Below are 7,880 nucleotides of genomic sequence, written 5' to 3'. Positions count from 1 at the left end.
ATTTGTGCTGCTTTTATCAAGGCAGTTCATTCCTCCTAGGATATGCTTATTGCTTCCAGTTGAGGCTATTGCAGCTTCATCCCTGTTGGATCTTATCTTTTCATTTGTCTTATTGAGGCACTTGAAAATTCATGCTCTTCAACAATCATTAACTTGTAACTTCTCAAAATCTTTCATCTTCACATAGGTAGTTATCTGGGATATTTTGTAGAGTACTCATCTCTCAATGTAAAAATGGGATCTTTAGAAGAATTTAAATAATGAAACAGTAGTTCTTTTTTATGTATTGAAGAAAAAGCAGTTGAGAAGCTTATAGTTCTTTCTGGGCTCTTTATAACAATTTCTAATAATAAGATTATCTTTCAAGTAGGTGTCTATTTCTGCTTGTCTTTTTTCTGTATACTTTTGGGAGAGGACTGTTTCTCTACCTTTATTTCTTCCCATTAGGTAGCTGTGTGCAGCAATATCTTCTCCAAGTCTCTTCTTAAATATGAAGAAACACAGCACTTTCAGCTTTTCCACAGGCTCTGTGCTTCAGGAGCGGCTTTCTCATGTATGTGTAGCACATAACCAATTTCCTTGCCTAAGAGAAAACCCAAATGGACATGATAATTCAGATTTTGACTCACAAGTGTCAGATAAATGTCAAATAACTGATAATTCACCTGACTTTTTGGCTACCATCTTCCTAATACAATTTAGTATGCTATGGCTACCTTCTCTGCAAGGGCAAGTTTTTTATTCTGTTCATGTATGTGTTGTGTATGACAGAATTGAACCTTAATCAAAATACCGTAAACAGCACATTTCTCAAACTCAAAAAACTAAAGTAGCAATTTGTTATTTGACAAAATGTACTCTGCAAGGCGGCTGCTGTGAAGGGATTACATGATATCTTGCTATTTGCAAATCAAGAAATGAGATGGAGGGTGAAGAGGAGCTGCAGACAATTTGAAACTGCTGTGGGTGTTTTCTAAAATCTGATTTAATTGTGAGAATACTTTTCATAAAATGTTGGTAATCTGAAAACTAAATGCTGTTTGTTCCTATCAACTATTTAAGAATAGCTGGATTGAAATCTGAGTTATGTCAATCCAACACATTATTCTACACCTGAATAAGGCACTAGCCTCATTTTTTTGAGATGCAATTGGAAATAGAAAACACAAGCAGCTACAACACCATACAAACATTCTTAGCCCTCTGTTTCATAATACTGCTCAAGCAGTTATGACTCTAACATGTCAAACATTTAGTCAAGCCTGAAGTTGAGATTTGGCCTTGATGTAGCTCAAGGAATTTGGCAAACAGCAATAAATTAAGTTTACAGAATGGCTATCTATAACTAATGTATTTTAAATTCAATATTTTAACAACCTTAGAATTTACTACTCAACTTCCAGTACAAATAATAGAATGGCTTGCCAACTTTTTATATCAAATGCCTTATTCACATGAGTACTCTAGACTAGTCTTTAAATAACTGTCCTGTGACTACATTCTTGGCTACTTTTTTGTTTGTTATTTAAATTCTGTCTAAGAGACTGAATAATGCCGATCCCCCTACGCTTGTATGGAAACTTGTATTCATTTTCAATAGCAAAAATTAAATATATTCAAATGATTGGAGTAGTAAGCTGTACATTTCCCCTGAATATTTCTTTAGGTTTCATATTTGTAATGCTTACACTGGAGTGTATTCATCAGTTCTGATGAGGTGACCATCTATTTGAGTATTTTTTTTTAATCTAGCTGTCTATATATTGCGTGAGAGATGTAAGGGACAATTATATAGTATATAGCTCTACTTAAATTTTTCTCTTAAATCTGACCAGGAAACTAAAATACAATTTTTATGGTATAAAGGCTCATTTATTATACCATCCAATTCTGTGGTAATTTGACCCTGTATCTTTATTGTTATTTTTGGCTATTGTTTTAAAGACATCTAAGTTTTCATCAGTTTTAACTTGTTTAAATCCAATCAATGCAAATCTTTATCTTTGCAAAATCTGTTATTCACTCCCCTTTTTAAACTATTTGTAAATAGATTAAACTACATTATCAAATCTTTCTGGCTGTACTAGTTACTAACCCTTCCTGCACATAATTTATTTCTATCAATACAGTCCTATGAAAAAGCTCTATCTGTTGCTCAAGATATTAGAATTTCCCAAATATTGACTCCTAGACTTCTCAAAATTCTGACTATCTTTTCTTCCATTTCTTTGCGTACCTTCAGCTGATAAATTTTAAGACCTGAATAATTAAAAAACACTTTATCTTTTACTAACAAAAACACCTGACTTCAGAAGTTATTCTATTCTGCATAATCGATACTTATAAATATCAACCCATATTTATACTAAAGTAACAGACACAGTTCAAGAAATCATGTATCTCAGTGGAGAAATGGATGTGACTATGCTTTGGATATCCAATGACGTAGCAGATTTTGGAGCATAACTCTGACAGCAGATTTGTGCACCTCAATTTTTTACTTCGTTCCATTTAGGTTTCGTGCATTCTTGGCATTAGGCTAGACTCTTATAGAAACTGTGTTTTTGTATGTACCTTTCTCTTCTGCACTCAATACACGTATCTAAATATTCATATATGTAGCCCTGTAAGAATTTTTGCCAAAAGCCAAAGGCTTTTTATTGACCTAGCAGTAAGGGGTGTTAGAACTTGCCAGGGCTAGCAAGCTTGAGCTATTTAACTTGTTTTAGAAATGTGTAGTTAGAAATTGTAACAAACATCAGCCTTTCCTATTATGTGGGGCAAAGACTTCAGGTTGCTTTTGAGCTGCTGTAAGGGATGCTAGCTTTCATCATCGATCTAGAGAAGCATTTAGAGCAAGAGAAGCATCAGAGGAAGGGAATGCATATTGGAAGTTTACATATAATTTTCCATAGCATTTAGAAGGTTATTTTGTAATAAATAATTCAGACCATACATGTAGGTGTTAGTGTACCTGGACAAAAAACACCTGTCTGTTGTGTTTTGATTAGGTGCTAAAATATGAATTGGACTAACAATACTTTCTTCCCTACATAGCTATGTTCGCTTTTTCTTACAAGACTTTGGTATAAAATATGAACAAGTCTGTAAAAAGTTTAACATCACATGACAACCTTTGAAAAATGAAGTAGCTTCACTGACATTAAAAGGGGTACTTCCTGTTCAATTACACAGGTGAACAAGTCATTAATATTGCCATTACTAGTAGTATTAATAATAATGAAGCAATGACATTAATAATTTTTGAGTCTTAAGAGGTTGTATTTTTATTCTTGATGTGAACTTTCAATGGAAGATTAAATCTGGATTCTCCCTAAAGAGTAGTGTCTGAACTTAATCACCTAATAGATTGCAAGTGCTGTTTTTCTTTTACTGCCCTGGCAACTCTATCAGTTTGAGTACCTCTTTTTATCTTTTTTTCTTTATTCTTCTACCTTTGAGTTTCAGTTAATATAGTCTCATTTACACTTTATCCCCTGACATCCTTTGATATACACCATAATAAATCACACACAGTTTTGTGAAGTTCAGAAAGTTGTTGGTTTTTTTTTTTCCTCCATTATACTATACTACTTCAGATCCCTTGTGTTTGGAAAGGATGTGTTTGAAAAATAGGAAACTATTTCCTTATGGAAATATTTGCTGAAGAAGATGCTGTTCATCATCAATCAGAAAGAGCTCCAAAAACTTACATCATGATATTCTATCAGTATGCAAGGCTGACTTACTGTTGTTAATATTGTGATTTTTATTTTGCTCTGGTGACTGAACGCCACAGGATCAGAGGACCAGAGCAAAGTGAAAAGAGAATTTTCAAACCAAGGTGCAGCAGTTTAGATACCTAATATAATACTCTGTGACCCAATGCCAAAATATGTGCAGAGCTTTTCCTGAATGAAGAAAGGAGAAATTGGGGCTGCAACTGACACTTCAACATTTTCTTTTCCTTCCTTAATAAAAGGGCTTATTCAATTATGGAAAAGAATTTGAGCAGTGATTTCTTTTCATCTTATGAGTGCTCAACTTTTTACATATGCCCTATTCCTTCCTAAATTGTGAACTGTTTCCCAGATAGGCTATTTGCCAGGCAGATGTAAATATTCAAAAAAAAAAAAAAAAAAAAAAAAAAAAAAAAAAAAAAAAAACAAGCAGGAAATGTCACAATGAAACTTTGGTCAAATTATAAAGAATCTGAGTATCTTGCATGCTGCGTTTAGAACTTTTGCTTATTGACCATTCAATTGTCCAAGTAAATTGTTATTGTAAAGGATTCCAATGACGCTGCTAGATATAACGTTCCCTTCTTATCAATACTCTGTGCATGTTGTGTTTACACTTCTGACATGGATCACACTAAACTTAAACAGAGGAAATGTGTACAGAGCACTGACTAGAAGTTGAGCGAGTGCTGTTACCTCATCAGCCACAAACAGATTTTTGTTTAACTGAACTTTTTTTCTTTGGCTGTTTTAGAAAACTCCTGCCAGTACTGCAGAATAACTCACTTTTATGTCTAGTTATATCACGTATGACTTCAGAGTTCCTGAATAACAACACTTTATTTTATTTTGTAGATTTTTCATACTGTAAATGAAACTGCCTTTCTTTTAGTAATAGAACTTACCAAAATGTAGTGAAAAATTGCTATATGTCTTCAAAATTCTGACCAAAACCACAATCTCCATGCAACGTCATCTGCGTAGGCAGTCTTGTATCTGCTTGTCCACATGGCTGTTAAATCTCTTGCTTTGTTTCCATAACGTGGTGCAAATTTCTTTTCTTCGGTGCTTTTGACTCTGCTCAGCTTCCAGTTGTTGGTACCTAGCAGCTTTTAGTCTCGTGTGGTTTATTTGCTAATTTCTTGTTCAATGGAGTTACTGGCTTCCAAAAGTCAGTGGATTTCTGTATTGTTTTCTATTCTGTGAAAAACTGCATATAAAAGATAGCAAATGAGGAAAACTATACCTCCAAATTCCACTGATGTAGCTGACACAAATTATTTAGGAGCTCCAATGTGGAGCTCTTAAAAGTGTTTCTAAGCATGCCTTGCAGAAAGCCCTGGCAGCCAAGGCTAACAAGCAGGTAAATCATGGGTTAGGGGAGCTCTGCCTTTCTAGTGGGCTGCCGAAGGAAGAAGGAAATGGCATCCTGGCAGCACTAGACCCTGACCTGTCCCCTAGATGGTCTGAAATGAAATGGAGATCTTAGTAATGGAATGACATGAATATCTCCAAAACAACTTTTTGTTGAGAAAATAACAATTTACTTCAATGATAACACTTGAAGGAAGTGTACAATTTTGAGCAAGGTTGGTTGGTTTGTTTGTTTGTTCCTCAAGGAAATATTTTTCTGTTCCAGGATAACATGTATTGAAAAAGTCAAACACTTGGCTTTCTCTATTCACATGTGCATGAGCAACTTACTGGATTATTTAGTTCAATGTGCAGTAACTGCTCAATTATTTTATTTTGAGATTTCTGTGTGGTGTTGAGATGAGAGAACTGTTCATGAGCTGCCAGTGCTCAGGGAGTCAGGAGGAGGCAGCTGTCATATTTATGAAAGGAAGAACAGAAAATCAAGTATCTGAAATGAAGTCATCTTTATCCTGAGCAGGCCCCCAACTTCAGTGTTCTTAGCAGTGATAAACAACTCTTGTTGAATTTCCGGAGTTTCTTTTATTTTATTCAGAGAGGGTTTATTTTTTCCCAAGGACTTTTTTTCAAATTATTTTGTTTTGTTTTCTGAGGAGAAGTAAAAATATTCATGTACAAATAGATTTCTAAATATTAGAAAAACAAATGTCTTATATTCTATTCCCTATTCCCAGAAATTCAGGCCTGTAAATATTCTCTCCATGATTGCCAGTTCATACCTTGCAAACCATCAGATATCAAAGGAAAAAGAAATGTAAAAAGATATGTACAAGAGAAAAGTGCAGTTGCTCATATATGTAGTGCTAACCACATTAAAGACAGTAGGGAAGAGCTATGTTCATGCTCTCTTCTGCACAAGTGACCTGCTGTACTGATGACTGTATCCTACACATTAGGAAACATCCTACAGAAGGCTTTCTATCCATGGACAGCGGGAGAAAGAGATGATAATGGGGAATGCTGGTGCCCTGCATCATATGCTGTCCATAGTGTCTGACGCACTCCAAAAACTCAGTTGTACAACAGTTCCCATTCAAGCAGCAAAGCTGATCAATCGTGTACATTAACTCCTCTGCTTTAATAATTGGTGTGTTTTACCTTTCTATGTTTTCTTTAGCCCATTCTCCAATACAAGATTATTTGTGAAGGTATTTTAGGGGCTAGACCTACAAAGACATTGAAGCCTCACAGATTCCAAAGATGACTAATGATATGGTTGGATGCTTATGTACTGAGGTGCATTGAGGTATCTAATTACATTCAGTAGGAGATCATGAAGCTTTAAAAAGTGTTTCTGCACTGGAAGAAAATTGTGACATTTCTATTAGTAATCTATTGAACTTCTGCCTGTATGAAGAAATTAGAATGCAAAAGATAAAGTATAGTTTTCTTTAAAGCAAAATATTGATGATTTTCCTATGTTGCCTGGACACAGCAATGGCTGTGTTTACATCTCTAGTCACTTCCAGCCAGCATGGCAATCTTGGTTTCTCCTGAGAGCCAAGCTAAAAAGTGAAACTTCTGCACGGAACCCTTAGTGTGGGATCTCTTTCAGGTTTAACCTGTGCTTAAATCTCTCATATCGGGAGCTGACAGATTCTGGGACACATTGCATCAGCCATCAGTGTTCAGCCAAGCGTGAGTTAGCTGAGACTTCAGGAATACTATTAAGTGTCATGTGAGCAACTTAAAGAAAATTTGGCCTTCCTGAATATGTTTGTGGCTTTTATGTGCCTGTATTGGACTGGTACTCATTCTGTTGCATGTAGAAACACTGAAATTATTAGAAAAGGTATTGTTTTTGCAGGGACAAAGAATTGTTTTTTATAAAACAATTTTTCCAGCTGCTCTGCAGGGCATGTTTCACCAGCTACTTTCTGAGCTGCGACAGCCAGCGTTATTTTAAATTTGTCACATTAAGAAGGAATTGTCCTCTCTCTTGCTAGCATGAAAACTAATGGATCAGGAAAAGTTCTGTGCTGGCATTAATTGCTCCATCTCTATTTGAAGTCAGTGGGACTAAATTGTTTCTTGCCAACAAAGAACTCAACCTTTCATTTTTCTTTGGCACGTGGGCACTGGCTATGCTGAGTTGGAAATCTCCTTTATGAAGTTTTATAGATTTGAGCTGAGGTGCTTTGTATGCTAACGCTAGACCTCTTATCTTTTCTGTTGCTGTCACTGCAGAGTATAACCTCCCATTTCTATTCTAGCCTAATGCAGTTTTTTGGGGGGAAAAAAACAAACAAAAAAACCAGCAAGTCTTTTAGCAAGGAGAGGGTATTTCTTCTCATTTTTGGTCTCCAACATTCATGTGTAGTTTCCTCCAATCACACCTCGATTCCTAGTGTGTAATCTTTTTTACTCCTATTCAAATTTTCCATGCTCTTTATCTTCTCTTTTTCAGATTCTGCTTCAGAAATCTCACCAGCAGCCACATTTTCTGTATTTTGCTACTATATGATTAGAGTTTTATTTCTAGCCATTATCTTTCTATAAAAATCTTTCTGAGAAGATCTCATCTAGAATTGCATCCAGTCCCTTAAGATCTTTCCACTTCTGTTCTCCCCATCCCCTCTCCATTCATCTTTGCAAAAAAAAAAAAAAAAAAATTCATAATAGCTTGTTTTTAAGAATTATATCTCTTATTCTGCTTATGTATAGCCAGTTAGAAGCATTTGCTTTAAATAGATCAGACATTTCAGT

This window comes from Lagopus muta, chromosome 4, assembly GCF_023343835.1.
Source record: "Lagopus muta isolate bLagMut1 chromosome 4, bLagMut1 primary, whole genome shotgun sequence".
NCBI lineage: Eukaryota > Metazoa > Chordata > Aves > Galliformes > Phasianidae > Lagopus > Lagopus muta.
This window is presented reverse-complemented; position numbering follows the sequence as displayed.